This window comes from Triturus cristatus, chromosome 4_2, assembly GCF_964204655.1.
Source record: "Triturus cristatus chromosome 4_2, aTriCri1.1, whole genome shotgun sequence".
Taxonomy (NCBI): Eukaryota; Metazoa; Chordata; class Amphibia; order Caudata; family Salamandridae; genus Triturus; species Triturus cristatus.
This window is the reverse complement of record NC_140586.1, coordinates 509,345,014-509,359,742: the sequence shown is the minus strand read 5'-3', so window position 1 is coordinate 509,359,742 and position 14,729 is coordinate 509,345,014. Positions and strand designations below refer to the sequence as shown.

General features: G+C 49.9%; 1 long non-coding RNA gene across 1 annotated transcript in view; it reads right to left on the bottom strand.

Annotated features, from left to right (window-relative positions):
• Positions 1-7,641, bottom strand: part of LOC146834633 (uncharacterized) — a 36,249-nt gene extending 28,608 nt beyond the window's left edge. The window contains exon 1 of the long non-coding RNA XR_014960316.1: positions 7,589-7,641. This is a non-coding gene — a long non-coding RNA (uncharacterized LOC146834633). The remainder of the gene's footprint in view (positions 1-7,588) is intronic.
• Positions 7,642-14,729: the final 7,088 nt, after the last annotated feature.

The window sequence follows — 14,729 nt, the reverse complement described above, 5'->3', positions numbered from 1 at the left end:
TGTTGGTTTGGCCTCGCGACTTTTGGCTATATAGCCCCGCAACAGCCATTGATTTTGGGCAACTCACTTAATCTCACCGTGCCTACTGCGAAATGAATGTGCCGTTTTATAACATAACTGGTTTGGGTGTACTCCTCCGCAAGGCGCTACCGCATAATAATTGGGTTGGCGTCCGGCCCGAAACGCTCGGTCGGCGGTAACGCAGATAGGGTGTTAACTTGCAGGGCTCGATTTTCGCTCGTAGGCTGCGACACCGGTAGGGTAGGACACCAAGCCTCGTGCCTCGGAGTCGCGTTCGCGTTATGGTGGGCCCAAAAATTTAAGAGGCTTGCTATACCTGGTGCAGTGGCGGTATTGTGAACGCGTAATAGTTGCAGCGCTCCAATTACCGTCAGGGCGCCCTCGTGCTCAAGAATATCCTTGCGCAGAGCCCTTCTTTACCTGCACCTGACGCTGTAATTTGAACGTGGTCTGGGTAAGCGCTCTAGCAATGAAGCAACATTATCTGTACCGCGCGCTTGAATCTGTGATGGAAACGCGTTGCGGTGCGAAGCGCTCCAACACGCGCTAGATGCGAAGGGATGGGCCTCGGCTGGACTGCTGATTTGGGTGCTGGTAACCAGAGTTCGATCAGTGGGGGTCGCGCCCACATCCGGTGATTCTGGCCAAATCACCCCGTGCCTGAATGCGTAATGTAAATACGGTGTTCATGTAAAATCCTCCAATACCTTCCGGTCGAGTTCGCGCTATATAAACATGCAACATGTAATTTCTGGCTTCCTATAAGCCAGATACATGATGCAAGTACAAGCATTATTCACATCACGCGCTTACGGGCATTACTAAACCCCCCGCACCTCAATGGTTAATCTGGTGCGGTACTCGCGTGATTTGGCACGGGGTTCGCGTTATATGGTACGAATCTCTCACGCTCCCCGTGTCTGCAGGTGTGATGTAACTACGGTGCTCAGGTAAAGCGCTCCAATACCTCTGGTCGATTTCGTATTGGAACATTTAATACGGTACTGAGCTCCCAGTGCCTTGTGATGCTCATGCAAAGCGCTCAATACCTTGGGTCGATTTCGGGCTATATAGTAGGCAACAGGTATTGGTTTGCGGCCTACATGGGCAGATGCGCGATGCATAGATTGCTTGGCCACAAGAATTTGGCGCCAATTCCTTCGGGCCGTGTTGGCGCCAGATGAATATGCAAGCTACGATTGCTGGAGGCCTATGAGCTCATGTGCAGGCATTGTTCGCAGGATCTCGATCGTGCCTATATGCGCGCGCATTAGGCGATTCAGGACATTACTCTTTGGCGCGTATTACTGTTTTAAGGAACTTCGTCGTTCCCCGTGCAGGCATGTGTAACATGTAGCGGGCGTCCAGCGCTCCAGTACATGCGCACTCACCTGACCTGAGTTAGGTGGTACGGTGCTCACGTCCAGGCTCAGTTGCCTTGGCGCGCGGAGGCGTTAGCGACAGAGGCTTCGCGTAAACGGGTTGTTTGGCCTCGCGTATATTATTAGGGCCGGTAGATTGACGTTATGGCCTTTTGCTCCATACGCTGAGCTGGGGGAAGCGCCCCCGCTACTGTCGCGTGATGTAAAGGGGGCAGTTGTGCGAGTCACGAACGAAGCCAATAGTGCTGACTTGTGGTAGGTATGATGTTACGCGTATCATACAGCTAGGAGCAAGGTCAGAAACAGCAAAATTACAAGTCGGCCCGCACAGTATGGTGAGCACATAGTTGTGCTTTGGGCCCCCCGCACCTCAAGGGTTAATCTGGTGCGGTGTTCGCGTGACCTGGCACGGGGTTCGTGTTCTATGGTACGAATCCCTCACGCTCCCCATGCCTGTATGTGTAACGTAATTACGGCGCTCATTTAAAGCGGTGCAATACCTTTGGCGGCGAGTTCGCGCCATACAAACATGCAACATGTATGTGCTGGCTTCCTATGAGGCAGATACTTGATACAAGTGCAGGCATTGTTCACAAGATTTTGCTCCAGTACCCTCGGGTCGAGTTCACGCAAGATAAATATGCAACATGTATGGGCGGGTTTCCTATAATGCAGGCACATGATACAAGTGCATGTATTATTAACAAGAATTTGCTCGTGCCCACATTCGCGCGCATTAGGTGAATCTAGGCATTACGACACCCCCTGCACCCGAATGGGTTATTTGGCCGGTGCTTGTGTCCGGCGCTCTAATAATTTTGCGAGCATTACGGTTTGAGCTAATCACTAATCCACCGTGCACAAATAGGTATGTATATACGGTGCTCAGCAACGGCGCGCCATTACCTTCGGATCGAGTTCTCGCTGTCGTTGTGACTGGGCAAATCACTGATCACCCCAGGCCCAGATATGCATGCGTGCTGATGGGCCTGGTCTGCCAGGACCCCCGAGGGTCACGAATCTTGGCGGCTCATGATCCCACTTCTGTGCCCGAGTATGTATGTAGATATGGGGCGCATGGACGAACGGTCATTGCCATGTTAGTAACAGTTAAACACGGGTCGCTGCTGACAGTCTAAAAGAGGCATGCTTAAGCCCGCAACCCTGCCCCGCCAACATGCTTATGTGGGCCGCCTTTACCTGTCACTCATAGTGGCACTGATAGGGGGGAAATCACACATATCTAACTGTAACCTAGACACCCAGGTGGGTGCCTAGTCGGGCAGGGCAACGCAACCGAGATAGATTGGTAGTTATTATCTAATGCTAAAGGAAGTCTGGATTGAGCCACTAGATGGGTGTAGGTATGGGTGTAGCTCAGTGCCCCATTCGCATTGAATACGGGGATGCACTGACTTAGCACCACATAGGTTACCGGCGTGATCGACCAAGTGGTTGCGGGTGCGCCGCTCGCGAGCAGATTTTAACCCGGGGTTATTTCGGTGTCTTGGAGTGTCCCTCTGTCTCAAACCCACCGATAGTTCATTGTTAAGCCGATTAGCCTGCAGCACACTGAGCTGGGCACCATAACCAAGAGTTAGGCCTGCAGGAGAAGTAGCTGAAAGAACCATATAGGAATAGGTCCAGGGTACTTTGGGGGGCATTCCACTGCAACCAAAGACAGATTTCGGGTTGCTTCAGTGAGGACCTTCCACCCGCGCTTTAGCCAGGGCGGCTTGTGGGTGGTATAGTTGTTATATAGCAAGGGTGTGGTCATTCAAAAAGTTTGGTAAACACCACGTAGAGCCTCATGGCGTCAGGGCATTATGGACCATGCAGAATTCGCAACATTCAGAATAGGGCCGGTATTTGCACCAAAGTTTCCGGTTGGTTCCCACAGACTTGTCCGCCCCCGAGGTTACCCTTTAGGGGTAGAACTTGAGACTAAGGGGGCATCTCCTGCTCCGGCGTCACAAATAAGCGTTAGCTACGCGGGGATGGAGTACCATGCAGGTCCTGCCTCCACTGGGTTCCCGCCAGTCGATGGGTTCATTTTAGGTGGGACCTCGAAGTCTACGGTTCCTGGGAAGCTTCCAGCCGTAGGGCAGTTAGCAACAGATGAAAGTATCAGCGTGTGGGTATCGGACATCTGCTTTCTGGGAGCACGCGCGTTGCCCTAATTCTGAGGCCACCCATAAAGGGGCCGAGCAGCAAAACAAGTAAATAGGCTCCATAGGCGGGCCTCGGGCCTTACAGCTGGGTGAAACCACCATCATTTGGAGATAGGCCCAGGTAAAATAGGGCTTTTCTTAATGTCTAAAGGACCATTGCGGTTAGGGGTAGCCCCCACCGGATTCAATGGTCGCATACCGCAGCTGCGGGAGACCGGGATCCGGGTTTACGGACACGTTACCGCGCTAGGGGCGCTGCCAGCAAACATGGGTGCTGCTGTCCCAGTAACTGGGGTGTCAGCGGGGCAATCGCAAGGGGACAGTATGTCAATAGTACATTTGACACGCCCAGGGTGCACTAAATCTCCACTTCAACGGAGCAGGAATTTGGCACCGCTGGGGATGCTCTGGGTGTGTGGTGGGGGGCACCCCCCGCCACCCTCCTTCTGAGGAGCATGATGGGAAGGGCGTAGCAGGACTTAGTCAATCCTCAATGCTTGAACTTTACTGACAGCGCGCAATGTTTAAGCCAGACAGATTCCCGAAGCTGGTATGCCTAGGGGGTTACATCACTGAGGGATCTGTAGGGGCATAATTCCCATAAGGAATAGGGGATGGTGGGCAGGGGCAGGAGTCGCCCCTTGCCCATGGTCACGCGCTGGCAGCGAGGAGCACTCCTGTGCTCCAGGTTTAGCAATCAGAGGGGGCTGGCCAAAGGTTAAGTAAACCCCTTCTCGCCTTCATAGCCTAAGAGGGCAGGCCCAGAATTGTGAAGAGGGTAACCTGCCCGCATGGGGGGCGAATAGTTCTTGGCACATCTCCCCAGGCCCAATTGGTCCTTTATTTCAGCAGACCCTATTCCGATTAGGATAGCGTCTCGGGCCTTGGGGGCTTAGATGGGGCCATCTACAACACCAGGAGCTATAGCTCACTAGTAAGTCTTGGGCCTGTGGATATAAGGGATCTCACAGGGTTGAGTCCCGCTAGCGCTGTCACAATGTCATGAAGTGGCAGAATTTCGAACTCTTCCTTCTGCTAGGATGGTTCCCTTCCAGCTAGTTGCAGGAAGCCCTAGATAGGAGAGGCGGCAGGTAAGACTATAGCGGGTTGGTGGGGGGCCCTGGCTGCGACGGTGAGCCGCCTCCAGGGCTGTGGCGGAGTTACAGGGCGCTCTGGAAGCAGGCCAGTACAAAGGGTACCTCTGCGCGGCACCAGAGGTGGTGCCTGAGCCAAAACGAGGAGCCTCATGGGAGGTCCCGGAAGCCGTGTCGGCGCCCCGCTAGTCCTGCGGGCGGTTGTGGGCCTGAACAACCGGGGGCTTGCTATGCGACGCTCCGCCCCGATAGGGGGGGCATGAGTAGAATTACCAACGCCACGTGATCATAGAAAGAATCACCTGGAGGGCAGCAACGGCGGGCATCGCTCCCGCGCAGCCCGGCTCATCAGGCGGGCAGGCGACCCAGTTGGTTGCCTGCCCTTGGATCGCCCGTAAGATAACCCACCCATTACATATTCTGGAATTATGTAATAAACCTGCAGCATTTTGTTACCCAACACCAACTGTCTTGTGTGTGTCATTTGGGTAACCTATTATGGGGGAGGGGGGACAGCGGGGTGCCCCTGGGGGTACTATGCCGCTGACCGCGGCCCCCGCAGGGGGCCAATAGGCGGTCGGCGCCTTAGTGGGCCCGGGGCACCGGTCACCCCTCCCCACCCCCTGGGGGCGGGGCCGCAGACGCGGAGCCCCCCTCCTCGGGCTTGGCCGGAAGTGACGCGCAATGCGTGTCACTTCTGGCCCTGATGTGAGGTGGAAGCTATTTAGCCTTCTCCCACCCTTCCTGGCGACCTCTTTGTCGCCCACCTCGCCTTTTTCCCTCCCTACCGCTTACCCGGCATAGGCGTTGGGGGGGGGGGGTTTCTGAGCGTTGTAATGTTTTCCTTTTTCGTTGCAGGCGGAGTTACAGGGCGATCTGGAAGCAGGCCGGTACAAAGGGTACCTCTGCGCGGCACCAGAGGTGGTGCCTGAGCCAAAACGAGGAGCCTCATGGGAGGTCCCGGAAGCCGTGTCGGCGCCCCGCTAGTCCTGCGGGCGGTTGTGGGCCTGTACAACCGGGGGCTTGCTCTGCGACGCTCCGCCCCGATAGGGGGGGCGTGAGTAGAATTACCAACGGCACGTGATCATAGAAAGAATCACCTGGAGGGCAGCAACGGCGGGCATCGCTCCCGCGCTGCCCGGCTCATCAGGCGGGCAGGCGACCCAGTTGGTTGCCTGCCCTTGGATCGCCCGTAAGATAACCCACCCATTACATATTCTGGAAATATGTAATAAACCTGCGGCATTTTGTTACCCAACACCAACTGTCTTGTGTGTGTCATTTGGGTAACCTATTATGGGGGAGGGGGGGCAGCGGGGTGCCCCTGGGGGTACTATAGGAACTGCTAACGCTCCATGGTATACCTGCGTGCACGAGACTGCACTACAAGACAACATGTGCCACGTGTAAGCATAGCGCCACAGTGCACGACGAAGCACTTCACCATGCTGCTAAAGGCACTTCTGCATATCCAGGGCACCATGCCTTAGAGTGGCAGAGATGTCAGTTCTGCTCACGAGACACATCCGACTACAGCTCTTGGCTACTAGTGATATGGATGACAGCACTGCGTGTGGCACAGCTCACTGCCGCAGCCAGGAAGGCAAAGACACAATTATGCATATCTCCATGCTAAACAATCGCAGGTGTCAGCGCTGCCCACGGGCACGTCCAGGCACAGCTCCACGCTGGTGAAGACATGTCACATGACACAGCCCCGTCCAGGCGCAGCCCCCACAGCACACACACTAAAGACGTGCCAGGCATCAGCTTTGCCATATCCCTTGCCATGTACCCGCAGCCCAAGGGACGGAAACAAGAACAAGTTAATAACAAAGCTTTACTTTTGTTGCGAGCCCCCGCGTGGGTGGCCGGGCTCGGCATTGAGGTAGCAGCCTGTTTGTGCTGTGCGCACTGAGCCATGTAAACAGTTAAGAGTGTGCGGTGCTCAGCCGCCAAGAGAGTGTGCAGTGGGTGTGATGTAAACAACGGGGAGTGCAGTGCGGGCTGCCGAAGGGGGAGGGGGAGCTGTGCATAGTGAGTGAGGCATGTGAGCAAGGGTTGGTGTGCTCTCTGCACTGTGACTGTGAGGCATGCTGGTGTTGAGTAGAGTGTGTGTGTAGTACTTGTGCAGCGTGCACTACTGGACGGCATCTTGTAAACATTGAGAGCATTGTTTTCGAGTGTTTGCGGTTCTCAGTGTGAGCTTGTGCACAGAGCTGCTTGCGTGTTAGATGATGAGCAAGGTTTGCTTTCACTGTGAGGCTTGAATGTGTAGCATCAACATTTTGAGAAATTGCACTACGAATATTGGGCGCAGACTTCTGCGCGGGGCCCATTACACACAGGGTAATGATGGCTGTCGGCGCCATTAAAGGGATTACTGGCGCCAGTAAAGTGGCTAGCAGTACGCAAATGAGCGGCGGGAATTCGGCTGCAAAAATGCCAAGAGCCATGCTGTGAGGCATAAGCGCCTCCATACCTATGAACTTTCCACTATTTCAAACCGTACATGAACAGGCAAAACTATGCAATTATTACCTTTTTTTTATTTTGCATTAGAAATATGCTATTTTTTAGCTGTAAATATAAATCTCCATTTATGCTGGCAGTTCACATGGTGAATCCGTTTGTATTGTAACTGCTTTAATTTCTTTTATAAGGATGATTGCAGTTTCAGGAGCTTGTTACATGCTAATCATTTCTGTTGTTTGACGTTCTAACTGTGGTCCGCCAGATTTCATCGGAACAGTCATCACACGGCACTCAATGTTAAATCTATTAAGCTCCTGCATGGAGCTGACAAGAGCAGAGTGATTGCGTGTGTTTTTTGTGGGCACACGTGTACTACGGCTCGGAGTCTGGGCGAGGGCCATGGGAGTTTAAAATCACAATAAAAAACAAAACAAACTTAACTTACCAGACCGGGTCCGCGCCACCTCAGCTCCAGGGCGGTTGGCGCCTTCAACTTCTTCTCAACAGGAACAGCCGCGTCACAGGCGGGCGGCGAGTATCTCCTCTCAGCCAATACTGACGCTGCTCCAGAAGAGATAGGATTGGCTTAGCAGGGATACTCTCCACCCGCCTGCCCATTAGGAGACCGAGGGTTGCGGTGTTGATCCACCCTCACTCTCCTAATGCGCAGCCGTCAGCCAGCGCAAACACTAGTGCGCATGACTGGGCTGGTTGGATAAATTCTCCGACCTAAACCCAGCATGAGCACTTGTGCTGCTGCCTGCTGTGCGCTCCGACTCTGAAGACTCTGAAGGTGGTGGGCGGTCTGGCATCATGCTGACTGACATGCCGCCGAGGGAGCTGCTGGCGCGGCCTTGTTGTGGGTCAATGCCCCAGCGCCCTAATGGACGCACCGCCACTGCGCAGGTCCCAGGAAGACGAAGATCTCATGTCATAAGCTGGTTACTCCAATGACCATCATATCAATGCCGGTAAACCAGAGACTGGATGGCAGGAGGAGTCCATTCGAGAAACAAGTACCATCCAGGGGGATAGAGGGACTTGAAGGTGCGGCTCATTGTGCTTCCTCCACAAGCCTAAAGTACGGTGTTGGAGTGACACGGCAAAGTAAACCAAGTCCAGTGGAAGCCTATTGAAGAGGACCGCAGGGGCATCCCGTGAGAGGGGAATACCCATGAGTGGGGCATCCTGGTGAGAGAAGGATGTCTGGAATTACTCCACCATCCTGCAGCTGGAAAGGCTGCTGCTTCTGTGGAAGACTCAAAACAACCATGATGTAATCTGTTGTCGGAGGCTGGAGGTTAATGGAACCAGGACGTATTTGGGAAACATAACATCCTTCATATTTACTATCAATCCACATGCACAGTCTCCGTAAAATGTGCATATAGACTTTGGTTGTGAACTTCCATGCTGAGTCCAGGGAGGACCAGATCTGCAGTGCACCATTGAACGGTGCCAAGTAGAACTTGTGATCCTAGCTGCAGTTGTACCATCGTCCTATTCTGAAAGCAGCCGAATAGACTCAGTGGAAGTTTTCAATTGTTGTTATATTCTCTCCCATAGGTGGGACTTGTTATTACAGTTTTAATAAAGTTTGGGGAGGGATGTAGTGACCTGCTGGTCATTGTTTGAGTGTTTCTTGTAACAGACTCTCTCTGAGGGCTGGCTTATACTCCACCCCACACCCATCCAACACAGGTGTCAATGGACATGTGACCCTTGTCATAAAAGGGGCTGGTCGCACGTGCCCTGGGCCAGGTCCACTAACTATATTCTTGTGTCTGTGTCATCATTTCATGTGCATGGGTGCCTAGGACCCCAACATATTACACTAAGGAGACTAGAATCTTGCTCTACTGCCCTAAACCATCAAAAGAAGCTTAAACCTATGGGAGTTCATTGGTCTTAAGAACTGTGTCCAAAATGGAGAAGCTGCTCTGGCAAGCAAGAATGTGACCCTAGACAACAGGAAGCTCTACCACTGCATGTGCAGTAATCAAGTAGCAGCCCTCACAGCACAACTGAAGTTACTTGTGGTGGGTTTCTCACTAGGGTCCCCGATATGAAATTAGTAAATTCAAGTTTATTTTATGATCACTTAAAGTCATTACAAACTCCATAAAAGCAAATATTATACTAAAGAAGTATCCAGTGATAGGAAAAGAAAAAACTTTTTAAAAGGGGCATTTCCTATGTGGGAGCTTATATTAAAATCACAGTATAAGATTAAGAATTTATAGAAGTACAAAATATCCTGCTGTAAAACATTGTCTTTTAAAATCCTTAAAAGCGATAAAAATACATGCCAATAAGAATGAGCGTGATGATCGTGCAAAGAATATTTACTTCGAAAATGCTACTAGATTATGACATTAAGATGCATAATGAAGTCTCAATGGGTATGCCACTTTTAAGGTGGAGGCGGCATATAAAAAAAATAGACTAGATGTGTGCCAAAGCAGCGCAAGATCATGTTGGGAAAGGTGGCAGGAGGCCATAAAGATAAAGTGCGAAATAGAGCGACTACAGGAATACTGCTTGAAAATTACAGGTGAAGTCAGTAAAATTTGTTTGCAGGGTTAGCCGGCCGGACATGAATGTTCCTAAGATACCATAAGAGGTTAGTGCAGGCCATATATGCTGAATTGTGTGCTATGACATTCGAATATAAGGTGCTACAGTTTAAGGGGCCCAGACTACAAGGTTAATAAAAGCTTGTTGCAACAATTCAGACCATGAATTTAAGGTCCAGAGCAAAGTCTAAAAAAATGTGTGACTTTAAAGGTGCAAACCATGCAGGCCATGAATTTAAAGTGCATAGTTAAGTCACAAACAGTGTGTGACTGTTTAAACCATCTAGTAGACATCTTCTTTGGATGTCTCCAAAAGGTCACTATTTTTGTTTTGTTCCCATTGGCGACAAGCTTATTCATAAGTTTATATGTATTCAGGGTATCGAGGGCTTTTTATGCAGGCCAGTTTTTATGTGGTCTAGCAACACTAAATCGTCCGCATACTGCATGAGTGAAATTCTCCTATCGTGGAGACCAGGGCCGCTCCAGCCAACACTGGATCCAAATTCGCAGTGTAGAGGTTGAAGAGCATGGGGACCAGCACACAGCCCTTTTTTAATCCACGGTCTGTGCCAATCTTAGCAGTGGCTGTCTGCCCTTTAAGTTCTACTCATACCCAAGCCTAGTGTATGCAGGAAACAATTTGGGTCAGATGTTCCACCTCTCTAGCTTCTGCCATAAGATGTTACGGGCGACTCTGTCAAAAGCGGCCAACAAGTTGATGAAACATGCGAACAATGGGAGTGATTTATAATTTGCTGCATGATTAGCAAAGTATGAGAGGACAACAATATTATCCATGGTTGAGCATCCTACATGAAACCCTGTTTGGTTGAAGGGTACAAGGCCTTCTGTACAAGCCCATTGTGCTAGCTCCTGAAGTAGTATGCTGGCGTATGCTTTATAATGGATGTCCAGCAGCACAATTAGCCGGTGAGGTTCTGGACTTTTAAGAGTCCAGAGGTGTCAGGGAAACAACACCCGAAGACCCCTGAGTTCCCCCTGTCCCGGTGCACAAACAAACAGAGACACGGGCTTCTCGATGGCGGCGTCAAAGACCAAGGTTTATTTACTGCAGGGATACAGAAATCATAGGAACCACACAGAGGCAGAATCTAGGAGACTGTTCAAATTGCATTAAGTGGGTTGTTTCTTAAATACAAGAAAAATGTCTTGGGGCAACATTACACAAATATTTCTCATGCCCAACCCGGTATCCCAAACAGATAATAAATAAACATCAAACAATGATTAGTTGTAGGTTTTCGGTATTCGATCAGGTTCTCTTGTCAGTTCTTCATTCTCTACTTGATCCTCCCCATCATAAAAATCGTAACCTCCCCATTGTAAAAGCCCAGAAGGAAAGGAGCAGTGCCAGGTGCAAAGGATAGAAATGTAGGATAAGAGGTGTTTATGGATCATAAACGGGCAGGGCAATCGTCTTCGGCCTTTCAGTCAGGACAACGGACACGAGAACCAGTATAGCAGGACTGGCCTCAGGCAAGGGAGGCAGCTTGATTCTGCCTAGTCATGCAGCGTCAGCCTTTCTCGGGTTCGAGCTTACGTGTCCTTAACAAGGTGACTCTGCCGGGGTCATCGTCCGTTCATTGACTATGTGAGGGCAAGAAACAAGATGGATGCCGTAACTAAAATGGATGCCGTGACTTTTTAGAGAGAATGCCCTAGTTTCCAGTGAATTCGTGCTAGTTGCGCAGCGAAAACACTGTCACGTATACAATGGATCATTTGCGGTTCATTGGTACCAAAATCGTGTCAGTACTATGATACCGAATTCACGGGTTCGGATCGCTACAGAACCTCAGACCGTCCTTTTGCCCTTACATAGGCAATAACTCACTCTATGTCAGAGTCCATTTCTATGTTCATTAGGTCACTGATATGTTGTTGTAGCATTACTTTATCTCGTGATGCATCTCCGAAAACAGGTGGTCTCCTTACGCATGATGAAACACAAACGCTACATAAGGCAGGGCCACACTGAATAATGAGACAGCACGAAAATAAAAATACCAACGTAACACCGATGACCATTAGAACCTTCCACCCCCATGCAGATAACAGATTCCAGAACCATCCCATTAGTGACCAGTCACCTTCCTCTACATGAATGGAGTCGGAGATTTTGTGTAGCTTAGAGATGGCCTTGTATACTGTTGGCGCATTATCTGGGATAAAAACGCAGCAACTTGATTGGATCATTTTGCATACCCCACCTCGATCTGCAAGTAACACGTCAAGAACCATACGGTTCTGTAACGTCATGAGGCGATCCGCTTGAAGCTCAGCTGTCAGGTTACTAAGGGCACCTGTAGTTTCGATAATGGTGGATTCAACTACTCGTGTTAGTTGACGCAGGTTTCTACTGTTGACCATAGGCCCCCAGAACGGGAGGAAACCTTTGAAAAAGTCTCCTGCTTCTTGGCCAGCAGTATCCTCTTTACTGAATACACCTCTCACAACTCTCGTTTTGTGATAATCCGGTGCAGCAGTGTATGTCGGAGGTAACAGTTGAGCGATATAACATGAGCCTGAGAAGTCAGCGGGCAGCCATGTATATGCTCTGTCTTGACAAACAAAATAGGTACCCTTAGCGGCTAAGAATGCAGGGGAAGATTGTGACGGGAACACGTACGTTTCAATACAGTCACTCTTCCCCAGTCGAGCTTTCGGATTCCTCCCATTCCCTTGCAAACAGACCTGACCTTGGTGGGGTACGACCCAGATCGGAGTTGAGCTCTTACGTTTGTTCTCACCTAGAGTGATGCCATATTCTGTAATGTTCCACCCCATGTAAACTCGCAACTCATCCTTGGGAATGTACGGAGTATTAGTGACATCTCTCACCATATCAGTGATTCCTTTTACCAAGGCTCTACTAGCAGAGTTATACCGGGTGGAACGCGGAGGTCGTGGAGGGTAGGTCTCTAGAGCATAGGCGAACATGGTTTGAAATGCCCAGAATGATCCATTATAACTGAAAGCCAGAACCAAATAAGGGATGCCCTTGTCCATGGTATGTGGTATCAGGCCACATACCCAGCAGTTTGTTGTGTTAACCACTAGTTGATGTTGGTGCAAGAGCTGAATGAAAGTGTTATTTATAAACTCAGAGCGTCGAGCTTGCTCGTGGGCAGGAAAAGGGTGGAAAGAGTGAATAGTACCAATAGTTGGGGAAACAGAAATATGGGGAGATACTGTAGATATAACAGGTGCAAAGATCAATTGAATACCAAAAATAATTCCGCCTATCAGAGTTATAAAAACAATCAGAAGTGTCAGAGCACATTGCATTAGGAAACATTTACTGTACAATATGTCATATAGTTTTGTCTTGTGCACATTTATGACTTTAACCCGTCGTAATTCAGGAAGCTCCATCTTCTACAACCGTTCGCAACGGATGGTTTGTACCTGTTAGAAACTTACCTCTGTCTATCCTGGGGGTTCCCAAGACAAACAGAAGAAACCGACCTAATGTCTGATTCCCTGTAAATTAAAACAAGGCACACGTTACGACCCTACGGTAACCCAGATGGCAAGGTGAAAGAAACATAAAAATAAAAAATAAAAATTCTAGCAAACTTCCTGATTGACTGGAATGCAGTATGATCAAAACAGTTTTACAGTCTTTAAACAGAAGGGCAATAATGCAATGTCATTAGTTCATAACATGAGAACGTAGATTATATCTGTACTTTCCAGGTCTTGTTTGGTCTTGAAATAGCTGGTCCACAGGTGCAGAAATGTTCGATTCCACAGGCGACAAGTGTTCACTTTGTACAATGCTCGGTTCAGGATTCAAAGGAGTGGTTTCTGCTGAGGTGTCAAAGTTCTGCGTTTCAGTTCGTGGATGGTCCGTTAGGTACTCTGCATCACTGAAAGGGATGTGCCTAGGAACAGGTTCTGTCTCGGATACACCAATTCCCTGTCTAACCCAATTGTCATAGGGGAGTGGAAGAGGGACACGCTTCGTGTGGCTGGCGTGCACCCAATTTTTCCTGCCAGCTAGGCGTACTGCAGTTCTGGTTACGAGGAGGACCTGGAACGGGCCCACGAATCTTGGCTGAAGGTTTCGAGTGCGTTCAAAGTTCCGCACTACAACCTGGTCGCCGGGTTTCAACGTATGACCTGGACTCTCCGGCAGTTTAGGCAAGGATTCGAATACCTGTTGATGAATAAGGCTCAGTTTAGCAGTCAGATCATGAAGGTAATCAATCAACATTGGGTATTCTATCTGTCTGAATTCCTTTGGCCTAGGGACTCCCCAAACATTAGCAGGGCGGCCGAACACAATCTCATATGGGCTAAGCCCTACTCGAGAATGTACAGTCGCTCTGGTGGACAGTAAAGCTAGAGGCAGTGCGTCTGGCCAAGAGAGACCAGTGGAAGCTTGAATTTTCGCAAGTTTCAGCTTCAGGGTGCCATTGTACCCTTCCACCAAACCTGCTGACTGTGGATGGTTCGCACTGTGGAATTTTTGTACAATTCCTAGACCTGCACACACACTCTTCATAACTTTCCCTACAAACTCACTTCCGCTGTCTGACCAAACAATCCGTGGCATACCATACCTAGGGAAGTATTCTTTGAGGAGGATTTTGGCAGTGGACATGGCAGTGTTATCCTTTAATGGGTATGCCTCAATCCATCTTGAAAAGGCACATACTACCACTAGGACATACTTAAGATTGTTGCACCTGTCCATGTGGATATAATCCAACTGAATCACTTCAAAAGGACAAGAAGGGGGAGCAAAATGACCAGTTGGGGTTGGGGTTCCCTTGCCAGGATTATGCATCAGGCATACCATGCAGTTTCTCACCACTCTTTCCGCACACTTAGTAATTCCATCGTTCTTCCATACTGGAGCTAACATTTTACAGATCCCTTTCGAACTGATGTGCGCTGTTCCATGCGCCATCGTGACTAACGCAAGTACATACGCATCGGGTAACATCCAACGTTGCTGCTCAGACAGATCGATCCAAC